This window comes from Macaca nemestrina, chromosome X, assembly GCF_043159975.1.
Source record: "Macaca nemestrina isolate mMacNem1 chromosome X, mMacNem.hap1, whole genome shotgun sequence".
Lineage (NCBI taxonomy): Eukaryota > Metazoa > Chordata > Mammalia > Primates > Cercopithecidae > Macaca > Macaca nemestrina.
In genome coordinates this window covers 24,105,307-24,128,119 of record NC_092145.1, presented here as the reverse complement: position 1 = coordinate 24,128,119, position 22,813 = coordinate 24,105,307, and the positions used below count along the sequence as shown (strand labels likewise).

Below are 22,813 nucleotides of genomic sequence, written 5' to 3'. Positions count from 1 at the left end.
TATTTTGGAGAGAGGAGGTACGAAGACAGAGTGAGAGTTAAATTTTTCATGTTAATTTTGAGATACTCATTAAACCAAAAAAGAGGCAATGTCAGTTAAGATTTCATTATTTGAGTCTTCAGTTCAGGGGAGAGATGTGAATCGGAAATATGAATATGAAAATTGTCAACATATAGAGTATATTTAAAGCCACAGGACTGGATGAGATCATTAAGGGATAAGGAGCTAGAAAAGACAAAAAGTCCAAGAACTGAGGCCTGAGGAATTCCAATCTTAGGAGGTATGGAGAAAAAACAACGTTCAAAGAATACTGAAATGGAGGGGCTAGTTAGCTAGTAGGTAAATCAGGAAAGTGTATTGTTCTGCAAAACAAAGGGTATGAAAGAAGAGTGATCAAATCTCTCAAATTCTGCCATTAGGCCAAGTAAGGGAAGAACAGACAGTTGACCATATAAGCTAGCATTTCCTATGAAGCAAGATAGGCATAAACATCATATTGCATTTTTTTAACAGGTTACTGAGAAGCTAAGTGAGATTACATGGCTGTCCTCCATCCTGAGATAGAGTTATATAATATGTGAGGAGCTACGGATAACTTTGACATCTTCTATTTTTGCTTGTAAATACATCTGCACATTTTATTCTGTGAGATGTGTCATGAAAAGTTTATTTTTTTTCTTTTTTGATTTTTTTTTAAAAGAGAACCAATTTGAGGTCTGGCAATGGCAGAGTGGCTTGTTTTGTACAATCATCTCACAGATTTACAAAACTCTGTACAAAATATTAAAAATGAGCTACAGTCAAGTGCTGCATACCAATGTTTCGGTAAACCTGACTGAATATATAATCGTTGTCCTATAAGATTATAATGACACTGAAAAATGTCAGTGATATCAGAGTTGTCATGATGTAGTGCAACAGATTACTCACATAGTCATGGTGATGTATAAACAAACCTTCTGCACTACCAGTCATATAAAAGTCGAGCACATACAATTATGTGTAGTACATAACACTTGTTAATAATAATAAATGACTATGTTACTGATTTATGTGCTTACTATACTATATTTATCATTATTTTACAGTGTACTCCTTCTACTTATCTTTGTAAGTTAACTGTAAAACAGCCTTAGGCAGATCTTTCAGGAGGTATTCCAGAAGACATTATTTTCATAAGACATGACAACTCCATGCATGGTATTGCCCCTGAAGATCTTCCAGTGGTCCAGTGGGACAAGATGTGGAAGTGAAGATGATGATATTGATTATCCTAACCCTGTATAGGCCTAAACTAATGAGTGTTTGTTTGTATCTTATTTTTTAACAACAAAGTTTAAGAGTTTTTTTTAATTAAGTAGAAAAGTCTCATAAAATAAAAATATAAAGAAAATATTTTGTACAGTTGTTCAAAGTGTTTGTATTTTAAACTGTGCTATGAGTCAAAAAGTCTAAAACATTTGAAAGGTTTATAAAGTAAAAAAGTTACACCAAATTAACTTTGATTTACTATTGAAGAAATAAATTTTAAATAAATTTAGTATTCTCTAAGTGTGCAGTGTCTATAAAATCTACAGTAGTAAACAGTAATATCCTAGGCCTTCACATTCACTCAACACTCAGTCACATACTCACCTAGAGCAATTTCCAGTCCTACAAGTTCCATTAAGTGCCCTGTACAAATACAAATACCATTTTTAAACTTTTATGCCATATTTTACTGTACCACGTCTATGTTTAGATATGTTCGTATGATTACCATTGTGTTACAGTTGTCTACAGTATTCAGTACAGTAACATCCTATACAGGTTTGTAGCTTAGGAACAATAGGCAGCATCACATAGCCTAGGTGTGTAGTAGGCTATACCATCTAGGTTTGTGTAAGTACACTCTATGATGTTGGCACAACAAAAAAATCACCTAATGATGCATTTCTCAGAATATACCTCCAATGTTAAGTAACCTATGATTGTATTTGAAGGTACTGGAGAGTACCTGAAAGCAGGCAGAAATTGGACTGCATTCAACTGCAAATAGAAAGAAACCACACTGAGTGAAGTCCATATCTGTGTAGTTTTCTCCTAAGGGCACTACCCAGGAAATTTGATGTGAGGTAGCTAGAATGCAAGGAGAAATCTCAAGTCATATTGGTTTGAGGTATTAGAAAATGGGGTTGGGGCTTGCCAGAGCAGCTAAAAATTGAAGAGGAAAATCCCAGAAAGGGGAGCGTCACAGAGAAGTGAATTCTAATTTTTATGTAAAATACCCTCACACAAATATATACAGAAAAAAACAATAAGAAAGCTTACAGAAAGCAACAGAAATAAGGCAAAAAAAAAAAAAACTGGAACAGATACTTCAGTGTTTGCTCATCATAGGCAGACAGAGCTTAGTGGCTGAATTCCATTAATTTAGGAGACCTTGATAAAAACAGGGTCTCACTCTGTCACCCAGTCTGGAGTGCAGTGGTGTAGTCAGAGCTCACTGCAGTCTCAAACTTCCAGGCTCAAGTGATCCTCCCACCTCAGCCTCCTGAGTAACTGGGACCACAGGCAAGTGCCAGCATGCCCGACTAATTTTTGTATTTTTTGTAGAGATGGGATTTTGCCATGTTACCCAGGTTGGTCTCCAACTCCTGGACCAAAGGGATCGTCCTGCCTTTGCCTCCCAAAGTGCAGGGATTACAGGCATAAGCCACTGCACCCAGTCTATAAATATCTTAGGCTTTCTATTAAAATTCTGTAAAGACCATACCTTAAGAATAAGCACTATGCCCAAAGGTTAAGGATCCACTCTAAGCAAAACTAGTCAGATCCAGACTAACAAAGTATAAAATGAAGTCTCCAAAAGTTCAAGATAATCAGCCTGCAATTTAAAAGTCAGCTGGAGTGAAAATCAAAATACTCTTAGGAGAAAATATAAGAATCAATAATCTTTACAAAATATTATCAGTAGTTTCCACTATGCGACCAAATATCACAAGAGATGAATTTTTAAAAACATAAAATCATAAGAAAAAAGTTAATACAATGAATCTGTAATAATCCAGATGTTAAATTAGCAGATGACATTTTAAAAGCTATTATAAATATGTTCAAGAACTTTAAAAAGATAAGGTGGTCAAAACAGGTGGACAAATGGGTATACCAACACAGAAATCAAAATTATAGAAAAAGACCAAATGGAAATTCTAGGACTACAACCTATGACATTTAACATGAAAATTTACTGGCTGGCAGATAACGGAAAAAAAAATGGTAACAAACTTGGGAGATAGAGTGATACAAATTATCCTATATGGGAAAAAAGTAAAGATTTTTTACAACCTAATCAACCCCATTGACTGAATTCACATTTGTAAAACACTACTGGGTCATAAAATATGTTTTAAAAATTTCAAATATTGAAATCTAAATAATATGTTTTCTGGCCACAAAAGAAATAAACTTAGAAATGAACAGCAGTAGAACACCTAAAAAAAACCCCACATATTTGGAATTTAAATCACATACTAATGAGTAACACATGAAGAAATCACAAGAAAGATTAGAGTATACTTCAAACAATGAAAATGAAAATACAATATAAAAATTCATAGGATACAGCTAAAACAGTGCCTCAAAGAAAATTTATTGCTTTAAATGCTCATCTTTAAAAAGAAGAAAGGTTTAAAATCAATTATCTACATTTAAACTGTAGAAAAGTAAGAAAAGACAAGCAGATTAAACCCAATGTGAAGAGAAGGGAAAAAATAATAGAAATAAGAACAGATACATATAAACAAGAAAACAGAAAATGAGTAAAGCTAAAAGTGTATTATTTTAATATATTTACCAAATGGTTAAACCACTAGTAAATCTGGTTAGGGGAAAAATAGAGAAAGAGATGACTTTCACTTTTGGTAATAGCTGAGTAAGATCTTACTAGACCAACACTCCTGCAAGTAACAGCTACAAATTCCAGACATAATACAAAATACAGCCACTTGGAGACACTGGGGAGAAAATAGGAAAGGACAGAATCTGATGAAGAGGCTATCCTTGGAAGAGAGGAGTTGCAGAAAATGAGTTCCCATTTTCATGGGTTTTAGCTTAAGGCTATGTGTAGGTAGCACGGTGGGCAGAGTGGTAGTGGTTGGGGGAAGGCAGTCTTTCTCTTCTGGGGATACAGAAAACTGAATCTAGAGAAACAACAGTGCTGTAGAAAGAGGGAATATCCCACAAGGAAAATACCAAGGGAATGAATGCCTAAATTCTGTCTGACCATATGTTTGGGTGACCCCTGAACCTCCCAGCAGATTTAAAGAAGCTCAGTTAAATACAAAAGATATGAAATAAGATTGAAGCTTCCACCCAAAAAGCAGAGTTTGCAGTTGAATATAACTGATCTAATTGCCAGTTAAAACAAAAGAAACATCCATCAGAAAAAAGTAACAGAATTTATATCTTCTACTCTTTAACATTTATAACGTCTGTGATGCAAACGAAAATCGTTCAACATATAAAAAAACAGGAAAATATTATACGTTCTCAATACAAAAGAAAATCAACTAAGACTCGTCACTAGCTGACACAAATGACAGAATTGGCAGACATGTATTTTTTAAAGCATTTTTCTAGCTATTCTTAGTGAAGTAAAAAAAAAAAATACTGTCATGCATCACATAACGATGTTTCAGAAAACAAAAAAAACTACATACATAATGGTGGTCCCATAAGATTATAATGGAGCTATATAATGGGGTAGGCTATACCATCTAGGTTTGTGTAGGTACACTCTATGATGTTTGCACAACAAGGAAATGGCCTGACAACACATTTCTCAGAATGTATCTCCATCAAAAATGGCATAGGACTATACTTGAAATGAATGTAAACACAGAAAATCTCACCCAAGAAAAAAAAAAAAAGAAATAAAGAAAAAAAAAGCCAAAATGGAATTATATAACTGAAAATACAATCTCTGAAATTAAATACACTGGACTTACTTAAAAGCAGAATGGAGATAACAGAGGAAAGGTTAATTTAACTTGATGACTGACCAATGGAAACAACACAGAAAAAAAAATCACTGGTTAAAGAATATACAAAGCCTCAGTGACCAGTTAGAGAATACACAATAGTCTAACATAAGTGTAACTGTAATCCCAAAATAATAAAAGATAGAAAATGGGAGAGAAAAATAGCTGAAGACAAAGTGGCTGAAATTTCCCAAATTGAAACAAAAGCATAAATTTTACAAATTTAAGATATCCAAATCACCAAGTAAAATAAGCATGAAAAAGGCCATTCCAAGGCAAATCATAGTCAAATTATTGTCATCCAAGGCTAAAGACCAAATCTCAAGAGCAGTAAGAGAAAAGCAACATTATATGTATGTGTGTGTGTGTGTGTGTGTGTGTGTGTGTGTGTGTATATGTCTGTGTGTGTGTGTATATATATGTCTGTGAATATATATGTATGTGAAATAATTATATTAATTCTCATCAGAAAATATAGGGGCAAAAATTGAGTAGAACAATATCTTTAAAGTACTGAAAGAATAAAGCAAAACATTAACCCAGACTTCCACATGCAGTGAAAATATTCTTTAAGAATTAAAGAAAAATAATGACATTTCAAGTAAAATGAAATAGAAGCTACAAAATTTGTCACTTGCAGAACGTCATTATAAGAAATGATCAAATTAGTTCTTCATGCTGAAAGGAAATTTTGACAGATGAAAACTGAGATTTTCAGAATGGAATAACAAGTATTGAATATTATACATATCTGAATAAATATCAAAACATTTTTTGCTCTTTTCACTGTAATTTCTTTGTAATTCATGCGATTGCTAAAGTAAAAAGTATAGCATTGTCTAATGGGATTAATATCACATTTAGGTGTAATAAATGTAACAATAATAGTATAAAGCAGGGATAGGAAAACTTATTGTATAAGGGACTAGATAATAAATATTTTAGGCTTTGCAAGTCACATGGTATCCCTGTCACATGTTCGTTGTTTTTGTGTTTATAATCCTTTAAAAATGTATGAACAAGAATTCTACAAAACTGGGTGCAAGATAGATTTGGCCTATGGGCCAGAGTTTGCTAACCCCTGGCAGATACCCATATGGAAAACCAAAATAACACTTTACCATTACCTCACATGATACTCAAAAATTAAATTAACATAGATCATAAAGCAAAAGTATACTCTAAAACTACAAAGCTTCTAGAAGAAAATATAGGAGAAAATCTTTATGACACTGGCAATGGCAAAGATTTCCTGGATGGAACACAAAATGCACTAACCACTTAAATATGGATAAACTAAACTTTATGAAATTTAAAAATGCCCGTCAAAAACACCATTCAGGAAATGAAAAGACAAATGGCTGACTGGAAAAAAAAATTCACAATTTTTATATTTGACAGAATATTATATTTGAATATATAAAAACTCTTAAAAATCAATAACAAAAAACACAATCCAATAAAAATAGGCAAAGATGAGCATATACTCCACAGAGGAAGAAATATGAATTGCCACTATACACTTGTACTCAGCATTATTTGTCATCAGGGAAGAGCAAAGTAAAACCACATTAGGAGGGTTGTTTGTTTGTTTGTTTGTTTTGAGATAGGGTCTTGCTCTGTCACCCAGGCTGGAGTGCAGTGAGGGGATCATAGCCAACTGTAACCTCAAACTCCTGGGCTCAAGCCATACTCCCACCTCAGCCTCCTGGGTAGCTAGGCCTACAGGCACATCCCACCATGAACACCTAATTTTTTTTTTTTTTTTAATTCTCATAGAAACAAGTTCTCTCTCTGTGGCCCAGGCTGCAACGTGGTGATCTTAAGATGAAAAGTGTATGGGAACTCTCTTTAAAATATTTAGCTAAATCTAAAGTTATTTCAAAATAGTTCTTAAAAATTAGATTCTACCATATACTCACCAGAATACTGAAAGAAAAAATACCAACAACACCAAATATTGGCAAGGACATGAAGCAAATGGAGCTCAACTTTCCTATGTCACAGGTGGGCTTGTAAAATTGTAAAAACCACTTCAGAAAACATTTGAAAACTTGAGGGGGTGTGCCCAAGATGGCCGAATAGGAACAGCTCCAGCCTCCAGCTCCCAGCGTGAGTGACACAGAAGACGGGTGATTTCTGCATTTTCAAATGAGGTACCGGGTTCACCTCACTGGGGAGTGCCGGACAATCAGTGATGGTCAGCTGGTGCAGCCCGACCAGACAGAGCTGAAGCAGGGTGAGGCATTGCCTCACCTGGGAAGCTCAAGGGGGAAGGGAATCCCTTTTCCCAGCCAAGGGAAACTGAGACACACAACACTTGGAAAATCGGTTAAATCCCACCCTAATACTTCACTTTACCAAGGCTCTTAGCAAACGGCACACCAGGAGATTATATCCCACACCTGGCCCAGAGGGTCCTATGCCCACAGAGCCTACCTCATTGCTAGCACAGCAGTCTGAGATCTAACTGCAAGGCGGCAGCGAGGCTGGGGGAGGGGCGCCCGCCATTGCTGAGGCTTAAGTGGGTAAAAAAAGCCGCCAGGAAGCCTGAATTGGGTGGAGCCCACTGCAGCTCAAGGAGGCCGGCCTGCCTCTATAGAATCCTCCTCTGGGTACAGGGCATAGCTAAACAAAAAGCAGCAGAAACCTCGGCAGAGGTAAATGCCCCTGTCTGACAGCTATGAAGAGAGCAGTGGATCTCCCAGCATGGAGGCTGAGATCTGAGAACGGACAGACTGCCTGCTCAAGTGGGTCCCTGACCCCTGAGTAGCCTAACTGGGAGATATCCCCCACTAGGTGCAGACTGACACCTCACACCTCACATGGTGGGGTACACCCCTGAGACAAAGCTTCCAGAGCAAAAATCAGACAGCAACACTCACTGTTCAGCAATATTCTATCTTCTGCAGCCTCTGCTGCTGATACCCAGGCAAACAGGGTCTGGAGTGGACCTCAACCAAACTCCAGCAGACCTACAGCTGAGGGTCCTGACTGTTAGAAGGAAAACTAACAAACAGAAAGGACACCCACACCAAAACCCCATCAGTACGTCACCATCATCAAAGACCAAAGGCAGATAAAACCACAAAGATGGGGAAAAAGCAGGGCAGAAAAGCTGGAAATTCAAAAAATCAGAGCGCATCTCCCCCTCCAAAGGAACGCAGCTCATCACCAGCAATGGAACAAAGCTGGATGGAGAATGACTTTGATGAGCTGAGAGAAGAAGGCTTTGGTTGATCAAACTTCTCAGAGCTAAAGGGGGAACTACGTAACCAGCGAAGAGAAACTAAAAACCTTGAAAACAGAATGGATGAATGGATAACTAGAATAATCAATGCAGAGAAAACCTTAAAAGAACTGATAAAGATGAAAACCATAACATGAGAACTACGTGACAAATGCACAAGCTTCAGTAACCGATTTGATCAACTGGAAAAAAGAGTATCAGCGATAGAAGATCAAATGAATGAAATGAAGCGAGAAGAGAAGTGTGGAGAAAAAAGAATAAAAAGAAATGAACAAAGACTCCAGGAAGTATGGGATTATGTGAAAAGACCAAATCTATGTCTGATTGGTGTGCCTGCAAGTGACAAGGGAAAATGGAACCAAGATGGAAAACACTCAACAGGATGTCATCCAGGAGAACTTCCCCAACCTAGTAAGGCAGGCCAACATCCAAATTCAGGAAATACAGAAAATGCCACAAAGACACTCCTCAAGAAGAGGAACTCCAAGACACATAATTGTCAGATTCAACAAAGTTGAAATGAAGGAAAAAGTGTTAAGGGCAGCCAGAGAGAAAGGTCGGGTTACACACAAAGGGAAGCCCATTTGACTAACAGCAGATCTCTTGGCAGAAACTCTCCTAGCCAGAAGAGAGTGGGGACCAATACTCAACATTCTCAAAGAAAAGAATCTTCAACCCAGAATTTCATATCCAGCCAAAATAAGTTTCATAAGTGAAGGAGAAATAAAATCCTTTACAGACAACAAATGCTTGGAGATTTTGTCACCACCAGGCCTGCCCTACAAGAGATCCTGAAGGAAGCACTAAACATGGAAAGGAACAACAGGTACCAGCCATTGCAAAAACATGTCAAAATGTAAAGTCTGTCGATGTTAGGAAGAAACTACATCAACTAGCGAGCAAAATAACCAGCTAATATCATAATGACAGGATCAAGTTCACACATAACAATATTAACGTTAAATGTAAATGGACTAAATGGTCCAATTAAAAGACACAGACTGGCAAATTGGATAAAGAGTCAAGACCCATCAGTTTGCTGTATTCAGAAGACCCATCTCACATGCAGAGACACACATAGGCTCAAAATAAAGGGATGGAGGAAGATCGACCAAGCAAATGGAAAACAAAATAAAAAGCATGGGTTGCAATCCTAGCCTCTGATAAAACAGACTTTAAACCATCAAAGATCAAAAGAGACAAAGAAGGCCATTTCATAATGGTAAAGGGATCAATTCATCAGGAAGAGCTAACTATCCTAAATATATATGCACCCAATACAGGAGCACCAAGATTCATAAAGCAAGTCCTTAGAGACTTACAAAGAGACTTAGACTCCCATACAATAATAATGGGAGATTTTAACACCCCACTGTCAACATTAGACAGATCAACGAGACAGAAAGTTAACAAGGATATCCAGGAATGGAACTCAACTCTGCACCAGGCAGAACTAATAGACATCTACACAACTCTCCACCCCAAATCAACAGAATATGCATTCTTCTCAGCACGACATCGTACTTATTCCAAAATTGACCACATAGTCGGAAGTAAAGTACTCCTCAGCAAATGTAAAAGAACAGAAATTATAGCAAACTGTCTCTCAGACCACAGTGCAATCAAACTAGAAGTCAGGACTAAGAAACTCAATCAAAACCGCTCAACTACATGGAAACTGAACAAACGGCTCCTGAATGACTACTGGGTACATAATGAAATGAAGGCAGAAATCAAGATGTTCTTTGAAACCAATGAGAACAAAGATACAACATACCAGAATCTCTGGGACACATTTAAAGCAGTGTGTAGAGGGAAATTTATAGCACCAAATGCCCACAAGAGAAAGTGGGAAAGTTTTAAAATTGACACCCTAACATCACAATTAAAAGAACTAGAGAAGCAAGAGCAAACACATTCAAAAGCTAGCAGAAGGCAGGAAATAACTAAGATCAGAGCAGAACTGAAGGAGATAGAGACACAAAAAACCCTCCAAAAAATCAGTGAATCCAGGAGCTGCTTTTTTGAAAAGATCAACAAAATTGATAAACCGCTAGCAAGACTAATAAAGAAGAAAAGAGAGAAGAATCAAACAGACGCAATAAAAAATGATAAAGGGGATATCACCACCGACCCCACAGAAATACAAACTACCATCAGAGAATACTATAAACACCTCTACACAAATACACTAGAAAACCTAGAAGAAATGGATAATTTCCTGGACACTTACACTCTCCCAAGACTAAACCAGGAAGAAGTTGAATCCCTGAATAGACCGATAGCAGGCTCTGACATTGAGGCAATAATTAATCCTACCAACCAAAAAAACTCCAGGACCAGACGGATTCACAGCCGAATTCTACCAGAGGCACAAGGAGGAGTTGGTACCATTCCTTCTGAAAATATTCCAATCAATAGAAAAAAGGGGAATCCTCCCTAATTCATTTTATGAGGCCGACATCATCCTGATACCAAAGCCTGATGGAGATACAAAAAAAAAAGAGAATTTTAGACCAATATCCCTGATGAACATCGATGCAAAAATCCTCAATAAAATACTGGCAAACCAAATCCAGCAGCACTTCAAAAAGCTTATCCACCACGATCAAGTGGGCTTCATCCCTGGGAGGCAAGGCTGGTTCGACATACACAAATCAATAAATGTAATGCAGCATATAAACAGAACCAAAGACAAAAACCACATGATTATCTCAATAGATGCAGAAAAGGCCTTTGACAAAATTCAACAGCCCTTCATGCTAAAAGCTCTCAATAAATTCAGTATTGATGGAACGTATCTCAAAATAATAAGAGCAATTTATGACAAACCCACAGCCAATATCATACTGAATGGGCAAAAACTGGAAGCATTCCCTTTGAAAACTGGCACAAGACAGGGATGCCCTCTCTCACCACTCCTATTCAACATAGTGTTGGAAGTTCTGGCTAGGGCAATCAGGCAAGAGAAAGAAATCAAGGGTATTCAGTTAGGAAAAGAAGAAGTCAAATTGTCCCTGTTTGCAGAGGACATGATTGTATATTTAGAAAACCCCATTGTCTCAGCCCAAAATCTCCTTAAGCTGATAAGAAACTTCAGTAAAGTCTCAGAACACAAAATCTATGTGCAAAAATCACAAGCATTCTTATACACCAGTAACAGACAAACAGAGAGCCAAATCATGAATGAACTCCCATTCACAATAGCTTCAAAGAGAATACAATACCTAGGGATCCAACTCACAAGGGATGTAAAGGACCTCTTCAAGGAGAACTACAAACCACTGCTCAGTGAAATAAAAGAGGACACAAACAAATGGAAGAACATACCATGCTCATGGATAGGAAGAATCAATATTGTGCAAATGGCCATACTGCCCAAGATAATTTATAGATTCAATGCCATCCCCATTAAGCTACCAATGATTTTCTTCACAGAATTGGAAAAAACTGCTTTAAAGTTCATATGGAACCAAAAAAGAGCCCGCATCTCCAAGACAATCCTAAGTCAAAAGAACAAAGCTGGAGGCATCACGCTACCTGACTTCAAACTATACTACAAGGCTACAGTAACCAAAACAGCATGGTACTGGTACCAAAACAGAGATATAGACCAATGGAACAGAACAGAGCCCTCAGAAATAATACCACACATCTACAGCCATCTGAGCTTTGACAAACCTGAGAGAAACAAGAAATGGGGAAAGGATTCCCTATTTAATAAATGGTGCTGGGAAAATTGGCTAGCCATGAGTAGAAAACTGAAACTGGATCCTTTCCTTACTCCTTATACGAAAATTAATTTAAGATGGATTAGAGACTTAAATGTTAGACCTAAAACCATCAAAACCCTAGAAGAAAACCTAGGTAATACCATTCAGGACATAGGCATGGGTAAGGACTTCATGTCTAAAACACCAAAAGCAATGGCAACAAAAGCCGAGATGGACAAATGGGATCTAATTAAACTAAAGGGCTTCTGCACAGCAAAAGAAACTACCATCAGAGTGAACAGGTAACCTACAGAATGGGAGGAAATTTTTGCAATCTACTCATCTGACAAAGGGCTAATATCCAGAACCTATAAAGAACTCAAACAAATTTACAAGGAAAAAAAAATCCCATCAAAAAGTGGGCAAAGGATATGAACAGACACTTCTCAAAAGAAGACATTCATACAGCCAACAGACACATGAAAAAATGCTCATCATCACTCACCATCAGAGAAATGCAAATCAAAACCACAATGAGATACCATCTCACACCAGTTAGAATGGCAGTCATTAAAAAATCAGGAAACAACAGGTGCTGGAGAGGATGTGGAGAAATACAAACACTTTTACACTGTTGGTGGGACTGTAAACTAGTTCAACCATTATGGAAAACAGTGTGGTGATTCCTCAAGGATCTAAAACTAGAAATACCATTTGACCCAGCCATCCCATTACTTGGGATATACCTAAAGGATTATAAGTCGTGCTGCTATAAAGACACATGCACACGTATGTTTATTGCAGCACTATTCACAATAGCAAAGACTTGGAATCAACCCAAATGTCCATCAGTGACCGACTGGATTAAGAAAATGTGGCACATATACACCATGAAATACTATGCAGCCATAAAAAAGGATGAGTTCGTGTCCTTTGTAGGGACATTGATGCAGCTGGAAGCCATCATTCTCAGCAAAGTATCGCAAGAACAGAAAACCAAATACCGCATGTTCTCACTCATAGGTAGGAATTGAACAACGAGATCACTTGGACACAGGAAGGGGAACATCATACACCGGGTCCTATTGTGGGGAGGGGGCACGGGGGAGGGATAGCATTAGGTGATATACCTAATGTAAATGATGAGTTAATGGGTGCAGCACACCAACATGGCACATGTATACATATGTAACAAACCTGCATGTTGTGCACATGTACCTTAGAACTTAAAGTATAATAATAATAAAAAACTTTTGAAAACTTCTTAAAAATTAAGCCTATGCCTACTATCTGACCCAGCTGCTAGTTTCCTAGATATTCCCCACTAAGAACTAAAAACGTTTGTCCAAAAAATGACTTGCACATAAATGTTCATAGCAACAATATTCAACATAGCCCCAAATCAAAAATAACCAATTGTGACATATTCATACAATGAAATGTTAGTAATAAGAAACAATAAATAACTAATATATACAATGACACAGATAAATCTCAAAAATCTTATGTTAAGTAAAAAAAAAGATAGACACAAAAATGCTTGGTGTATGCTTCCACGCATATGAAGTGCAGGAACTGGCAAAATTAATCTGGGGGAATAGCGAACAGAACAGTGGTTGCAGATGGGTGTAGAGATTGACCGGGAGAAAACACAAGATAACTTTTCAGAATAGTATACATGTTCCATATCTTTACTGAGGTTGTGGTTATATAGTTATACACATTTTTCAAAATTCATATATTTTACACTTAAGATGTGTATATTTTACGATATATAAATTTCACTTCAATATTAAAACGAAAGAAAATATAATCTCAGGGAGGCAAAATGGATTCCTCACAGTTGTATTTTAAATCCATGCAGGTGCCTTGAGACCTAGATTTCACTGCCTCAACGAACACCTTTATACTAGATAACTAATACTCCAAAAATAAAAATGAACAATTCCAAACTCTTAGCACTTCAAGTTCAGTATCAAATGTATGAAAGACCAACTCACTGTATCTTCCAGTTTCTCTTCTTCTTTCTTCAGCTGTAGATCTCAAATGTATTTTCAAGTATGAATAGGATGTGAGTTCTTCATAAAACAGTTCGACTTTGCTCTCTAACTTATACAGGCCATATTCCCAATGGCAAGAATTATAAATGCATTTCAACCACCGCATTGGGTTTATAACATTTGAAGGAAAGGCCAAATAGGGAACTGTCAAGCTTTGGCTGGAGAACCAAAACACTAAGACAGGCACAAGATATTGTACCCCAGTGCTTAGCCTGTCATGTTGTAACATAACTAAAGGCTAGTTTTCACTTGCTTTGCTTTAATTACCAAGGGTTTTGGTGTCCTAAATTGCTACTATCCAAGCATCCCCTGATATAGCTGTAGTCCAAGAAGTTGAAGGGGTCCTAAGGGAATTAAGGCAATACAGCTGCAGCCCCCGACAAATACCTCAAATCCTAGAATATGCAAACTCTACAGAATGATTGATGGTATATTCTCAGTATTACTTCAAACGTCATAAAGTGCTTGCAAACACAATTACCACTTCAGCTACATCCTCCCTGCTTGTGAACTTGCTGAAAAAATCTGCTTCTTAATAATAGCAGCTACCATTTGTTAAACACTTGAATCAAACATTGCTCTGTGTCGTTTTATTTGATCCTCCCACAATAAACTTATTACATAAGCATTACTATAATCATATCCACTGCCAGATGAAAAAACTGAGATACAGAGAAGTTAGAAGTCACACAATTAACAAGTGTCAGAGCTGAGATTTCAACTGATTGCCTGACAGCGGCACTCTCACTCAAACACTAAGCCATGCTGCTTTCTAGCTAAATCTTTATCATGCCCATAGCTTGACTTTGCCTACAAAAATAGTTTGAGCCATGAATACAACCCTTGACATTTTATTGACTATGACGGGAGGAAAAAGGGTGGCACAAGATCACACTTAGGAAGTTGTTTCAAGGAAAGAAAAAGTAGAGAATCACAAGGAGAATCTAGTTATCAAAATATTTACCTGAATAGTCTCATAATCATTATAGAGCAGGCAAGGGAAATAATTTATTGCCCAGGGACTCCATCCCTTGAGCATCCAAAAAGACAAGAACTCCTTGGCAATTGAATTTATAGCCATTAAATGTTTTCATTCCAATGTTTGCTTTCTTATTCAAGTGACTAACTCCAGTTGGAAATATTTGGGATCTCAAGGTAAAGCCTTGATGGGAATGTGGCATGCCTTACAAAGTGTTACAGAAAGCAGGACCAGGATACAAGACTTTATTTCTTCTTAGGCAATACACTGAGGTACCTCTGGGTCCAGCTCTTAAAAGCTGATGCTTCTGTTCTCAAGTAGACAGTGGAGCCATTGTTTTCTCAGAATAAGATACTTCTTTCGGTTTGTATGACATTTGTGAAGAAGAATTTTTCAAGTTTTCCTGAGCACTTTTCCATATTTGTTGCAATAATAGAAGACTATTCTAATTAACCTCATCTATTCAGGTATTTAACATCAATATATTCACATTCAGAGATAAAAGAAACTTTTCTATCTGGAGCGCTTCTTATTAACTGTTCTTATCTGGTCAAATTTCACTAGACAGACCACAGGAAGTTGTAGATCCTAGCACTGCCCGGATATTGGACTTTCTCCCACATCTCTGCCTGGGAACTGCCCGCTGAGTTATTGCTGTCAGAGAAGTATGCAGTGTGTCTGGGTTTTGGGGTTATCTGATCAGCAGAGGCATTGGTGAGTAAAGTTTGTTTTTTCCCCTAGCTAAAGAATTATAAACTCAGAGTATTAGGCCCAGAATAACCTAAAAGGTCATCTTGTCCAACTTCCAGTCAGTGTCTGCGTCACTTGAACAGCACATTTAGGCTCCTGGAATAATGATAGAGTAGAAATAAACTTGAGTGCTTACTGGATGCCAGAGATGATATTTTATACATAAACTCATTTAGTATTCATAATATCAATCTGAAGCAGAAATTATTTTGCAGATAAGAAAACTAAAACTCTGAAATGTTAGACATTTTGACTAAGTCTACATGGAAGTGGCAGGACCAAGATTCAAACCCAGGTCTGTCTGCAGAGCCCACACTTTTAAACACCACATTGTTCCTCATAACTCAAATATCTGGGAAAACTTTGTCTAATGTTCCATCGTGTTGTTTCTAAAAGTTGACTCATACTTGTCAGAATACCCATATCAGTGTTGGATTCAGAAAATTTAGTTACCATGCTTCTTCCTTCTTATTTAACCCCTTCCTCTCCCACCAATAGCAACAAATCTACTTTTATTTTTAATACTAGCCCTGTATTCCATGGTGAGAAAAAAAAAAAATGTTGGTTAGCAGAAACATAAACCTGGTCATCAAATCACGAAATTCAGAGACAAAATAAAAGCCTGTCTTGAAAGAAAACAGGAAATTAAGAACGAAAGATAAACCTGCAATAACCTTAATAAGTAAGCTGCAGCTGGGTATGGTGACGTGCATTTATAATATCAGCTACTTGGGAGGCTGAGGTGGGAAGATCTCTTGAGACCAGGAGCTCCAGGCTGCAGTGAGCTCTGAGCACTGCACTCCAGCCTGGGCAACAGAGCGACACCCTGTCTCTAAAAATAAATAACTAAATAAATAAAACAAGCTAGCCCCAAAAGTTCCACTGAGTTTCAATTTAAATAGACTGAAGATCCCCTGGTCAAAATGCATCTCTATTGTTCACTGGATTCTGTAACAGAGAGTAGCAAGAATTATTTGTCTGGCTTGTTTAAAGTTCTTTGTCTTCAGAGCTCGTGTCCCCTTCTGCTTGTTAGATGGTGTCCTCTTCTAGGCCAGGAAGTATGTCTTTCATTTATCTCTGTTTCCTTTCAAGTATCTATACATTTCTCTTTCCAACATTTATTGTGCACCCTTATTGTTCTTAATACTGTACTGAGCACTGGATACACATGAAAAAACACAGTCTCTGACTCAGTCTGGTGGCAAAACAGATCTCTAAACCAATAGCTGCAATTTAATAAAGAGTGCTCTAATATCCAATAAAAGTATGCACAGAGTGTTGTAAGACCATAGCAAATAGCACAATGTCATGCACATTGCAGGTGCTTAATATCCATTTGTCCAATTTAATTTACTCAAAGAGAAGAAGAGCTTAGCTCAATAGAGGAGAACTATGACCTATGTGATAGATCAAGGCCACAACAAGTATCTAAAACCAACTATCTCTCAGTTCAAATTCCTTTATGTCTCACACTTAATTCCCCTAATTAAGACCAGCATACACAGAGTATTCTGGCTATTAAAAGGCAGAACCCAATTTTCTATCCTTAAATGTTCTTACTCCAGGATTTCCCTCTGCGAGTGTAATATTGTATTATCATATGTCCCAGAAATAAGTTTTAAGTGGGTTGGAACTGACAACACTGATAGAAGTGATGGAACCCAAACTTTCCTGTTTAATACTGGTTAAAGTTTCAGTTAGAGAGGGTGTGGGTAGGGGATGTTTACCATGCGTAGATGAAAACTGACAAGCTAGAAGATATATGCAGCTAAAAGCCTCTGAAAACAGGGAATAGACAGTTGTATAATGCTGGCTGGCTGGAAATAGTAAGTAAATAACTGGTGTTGCCAGCACAAGTAAACAGCAAACAGGAATAAGTCATCAGTGAGCAGTTGATGAATACCAGTTAAGGAAATAGATTAGGGGTTGTTTTGAATAGTTATTAGGAAAAAAGTGTCTGGAAGAGGTACCAATGGGAAAAGAAAAGATCTGGAATCACTGCAGGAAAAAAGAACTGGACATGCATGTGATCTTTTTATCTCCGCTCTCTGCCTCCCGCTGTACCTGCTCTGTGCTCATGTTTCTTTCCTTTATTGCCCTGATCCTTCTCTTTGCATCATAATTTCCATCCAACAAGTATTTATTAGTGCCTCCTATGAACAGAACATTGTACCATATAAGGAGATAAATGATACAGGGTTCCTGCCCTCAAAGAACTAACAATCCAGAGAGGCAGATAAATATGTACTTTTTATATGGAATTAACTACAATTAAATGATGAAAGTGGCATGTGCTCTAACAGAGGGGAAAAGAAAAACAAAATACTGTGAAAGAACATTGGCGAAAGATATTAATTCTGACTCAGGAGAAGGGCATCTTGAGGAGATTGAGCAAAGACAAAGAATGGCTAGAATTTTTATAGAATAAAGATAGGCAGTCATTCTTGTCAGAGGGATTTGAGAAAAGTCGTAAAATGTGGCATGTTTGAGAAATGGTGGGAATGGAATATGTAGGGAGAACAATGCATCCTAGTTTGCCAGGGATTTCCCAGGTTTTAGCACTGAAAGTGCTGCATCCTGGAAAACTTCTCAGTCCTGTGCAAACAGGGATGATTGGTCACCCTAAATATGCATGGGACATTGGGCATATGCAATATAGGGAGTAAAAAAAGGAAGGGAAAACCAAGGGTCAGTGAAGGCAACCGATAGAAAATTAGGTTGAAGAGAGGACATGATGAGTACCAAATGTCAAGTTAAAAAGTCATGACTTGTTTTGACAGGCAGTTGACAATGAAACAGAGGTTTTAGATAGGGGAGTAGCATAATGAAAACATAAGATTACTCTGGCAAAAATTCCAGGGCAGATGAAAGGGGTAAAAAACTAGTTTGGAGCCTATTTTGAAAATCCTAAGAAAAGACACACAGAAGACTTTGACAAGGAAAATTATAATGGGAATGGAGCAGAGGAGCCATATTGAAGAGACAGTGCAGTGGCAAAAATCACTGAACTTTAGTGACTGATACGGGAAACTATAGATAGGAGGGATGATGACAATGTTTTCCAACATGGTTTATTGGGAAAATTGAGGTGCCATTAGCAGGAATAGGGGAGTAATAATGATAGTTTTAAATGGAATGGTGACAAGTTTATTTTAATTTAGTTTCCAACAATCTGGGGTTGGGAAGCCAAATAAACATGTGACTCATGAGCTAAAGAAGATGTCTGACCTCTAGTTATAAGCTTTGGGAGACATAAGTATAAGAATTAGACTCAGATGTAAGTCTAATTATATATGAGAGGTCAGATATGACCGTCTATGGAAAGAGTAAAAAACAGAAATTAGTAAGAAATATATGGTGGCCACTAGAGCTTGTTACAGGTACTCCAGTTCTCACCTCCTTCCAGATACATAACAGCATTGCCATGTGATTGCTATTGTCAACTAAATGTCAGTAAAAATGACTTATTCACATCCAGGCAAAAGCTTGAAGAAGCCATACAGAATTCACCGTGCTTCTTTTATCCCGCTTCAGCAATCATTAAAGCAGGTGTCAAGAAGAATCCCCCAATCAGTCTGGGTCCTTAGATCACTTCAATGAGCGGAGATGAATGTCTGATTAATATGTAGCATGAGCAAGAATTAAATCTTTGTTGTTTCAAGCCACTCAACGTTTAGGGGCTATTTGTTGCTATACGGTAAGCTAGCTTATCTTGAATGCCACCAAAAACTTAGAAATACATACATTTAGAAGTTAGAAGAAAGAGGGAACTGACAAGGGACTCTTTCATGGGAATGGAGCAGAAGAACCATACTGAAGAGAGAGCGCAGTAGCAAAAGTCACTGAACCTTGGTGTTCAGTAAAGTATACAATTTACAATAAAAGAATAAGCAGAGATGAGAAGTACATAAAACGAAAATGAATCTTAGAAGACAAAAGAAGAAAAAAATTCATGAAGTGAAGGTAGTAAATAGTGTTAGGTGAAATGAATCAAAGACCGAAAAAGAACATTGGATTTGGTCATTAGTAGTACATTGGGTTACTTTCTAATAAGTTCAGTTGTGTGACAGAAACAGAAGCAAGTGGTTGAGAAGTTAACAGGGAGTGTGTAAATGGAGCTAATTAATGAAGATAATCATTTTTGGAAACTTGATAAAGAGAGAAAATTCCTTAAGCAATGTCCTGCCTTCCTTTGGATAAGCATGGTTTCTTCTTTCTCTTTCTTTTTGCTTACTCTGCTTCCTCCATGTTCTCCTGGTTCTCTTCTTCTTCTAGATCTGCCTGTTCTCTCTCCTGCCTTCTCTATGCCCCTGTGTCTGTCTGCCTCTTCTTCCCTATGATGGCATGATAACTCTCACAGCTGAACAGAGTGGGCCTAGTTCAGCCTGTGGTCCAATACAGGAGACCCCTCTATTTTACTGCTGATCAGACTGAAATTAAATGTTGCATCACTGAAGGAGTGAGCTCACTAATTCATGGAACTGCCTATCCCATAATTGTCAGATAAATCGTGCTATCTAGACAGAAAACTTGTCTCCTACTCAGCTGAACTCTGCCTCCCTTTAACTTTTTCCCAGTCCTAATTCTACCCTCCCTATACCACACCAGAAATGTAAATATTACTCTCCTTTATACCTTGTACTTGATACTCATGCTCTCTTTTCTCTTTGCCCATTCCCTATCCTCATCTTTCCATTGTCTCAGTGATGACCCTCAACTGTAAAGAAAATATTAATTTTCTTATTAATAGCCTCAGTTTCATCAAGTGGTTGAATAAATGGGCTTACTTCTTTAAAAATACATAATTTAGATATAGATATATAGATGCACCTTTATGCAGAACACTAAATTTGTAACATTGCAAACAACTTACATTAAAGTGTATTTTAAACTATTCTCTTTGTGTGTGTGTGTGTGTGCAAGTGAGTCATATAAAGAAGTGCTAGCCTTCTTGTTTTGAAAAAAGAAGAATTTTTAAGTTTACAAGGAAAGAGTTTGATTATTTTAAAATCATCATGTTCTTTTCTTCACAAACAAAACAAAGTTGTTAACGTTATTTTTTTACTTGTATACGTCCACTGACTTATATGTGGGAGTATAAACTTCTTATACGTAATTTAGATAATTTCTAGAAAGATACATCCATATGGCTCAATTGAGAAAGTAAAGGAGCTTGGTGGACATCACTCAACCGTGCACTCTCTTAAACTCTCCTCTGTATTTCTGTCCAACACTGAATCCTTAGCTTGAATAGGCTATTCCGGTGCTCTTATGAGGGCTTATTGTCAAGAACATAGAGATGGTGGGAAATAAGTTCCAACGCTTAAAACAACTGTTTATAAAGCAATACTCTGACTGAATATTTTACCCAGCTTTAGAGAGTAAGGAAAGGTGTAAAAATGCAACTACTGAATTCCTAGGCTCCCTTACACCTTAAAGAGAGGCAACAAGCTTGACTTCGGTGAAATCTTGGTTGTATTCCTTCTTCCAGAAACAACAGTCTTCTGTTTGCATATCTTTATAATTTTCACAGCATTTCCCCAACCATTATCTTGTTGGAATTTCACAATCCTAAGAAGTTAGAAAGGCAGGTAGTTTTCCTTATTCTGTAGATTACGAAACTGATGCTTCCTTGGACCACATGACAACTAAATGATTAATCCAAAACTAAATTGTCCTTACTCAGTACTCATGCGTATGATTCACACTGGTTCTTTGAATAATAATTCAGTTACATGATAGTATAGTTATGCTTGGCAAGGATTGCATGCGATTCCACAGAGAGCAAGACCCTTAGGTGGCACAGAGCTACCCTTGGCACATCCCTGACTCCTCTTCATGGTCACATCCCTTTCGAAGTTCCTTGAGTTCTATGAATAGATCTTTAGTTTCTGCTGTATCTCTCACCTTCTTGTGCCAAAGAAACTGTTCTCTAAAAACAGCAGATGCTCAAGACCTGAAGTCCAACTGGAAGCAACATAATTTTGATTATGTTACCTAGGCAAAGACAAGGGAAATGATCTCTTTAGAATATGAGTTACTTGCCCTTGTATCTAATAGCTTATAACATCATTCTGGGCCAAGTATATGCCTTGGCAAGTGTAGAAATTCCTTTGAAGAGCTCTACCTCACCTGAATCCCTTATTGTCAATATGGAATCAGGTATAGCCACGCAAACAAATCTCGATTTTAAAATGCCCTTTTTAATACAAAGAGTCTATAGTAGAGTATGGTCCTACCTTTTCAAGCATGACTATTATGAGTGAGAGAAGGAGCTAAAAATAAGGTCTCTTTGACAATAAAGTTTTCCCTAACCACAACTATGAGAAGATTCAAAGGAATACAGTTAGACTAGCATAAAACATATCTTCCTTTCCTGCCCTGGTGAAGTTCCCCCTTATCATTCAGCCCCGAACTTTCTCCAGTCCCATCTTAGGATTACATCACATTTGTCATACCTTTCCTTTTCTCTTTATAGAAAGGATGACGATTGCCTCAGATGAAGAAAATGATACAAATATGATGAAATTCATTCTGGTGGAACTCTCCAGACAGCCTGCATCTCAGCTACTCTTCTTTTAGGCAATATTGTTCATCTACTCTGTCACCCTAGTTGGTAATATTCTCATCATTGTTATTATCCAGATTGATTCCCATCTTCAAACCCCCACATACTTCTTTCTCATCCAAGTATCCTTCTTAGATATCTGCTACTCTACAAGCTCCACACCCATGTTTCTGGTGAACTGCTAGAAGGACTTTGCAAGTGTATTCTATAGTGGCTGCTTATTCTAAATGACTATCTCTCTTTACTTAGGGGTGATGGAGTGTGTTTTGTTTTGTTTTGTTTTTTGAGTCAGAGTCTCACTCTGTCACTCAGGCTGGAGTGTAATAGCACAATCTTGGCTCCCTGCAACCTCCACCTCCCGGGTTCAAACAATTCACCTACCTCAGCCTCCCGAGTAGCTGGGATTACAGGTGCCCGCCACCTAATTTTTGTACTTTTAGTAGAGATGGGATTTCACCATATTGGTCACGCT

General features: G+C 37.5%; 1 pseudogene; it reads left to right on the top strand.

Moving 5' to 3' along the window:
- The window catches only part of LOC139360665 (olfactory receptor 13H1-like), a 33,910-nt pseudogene extending 11,555 nt beyond the window's left edge, over positions 1–22,355 (top strand).
- The last annotated feature ends 458 nt before the right edge of the window (positions 22,356–22,813 follow it).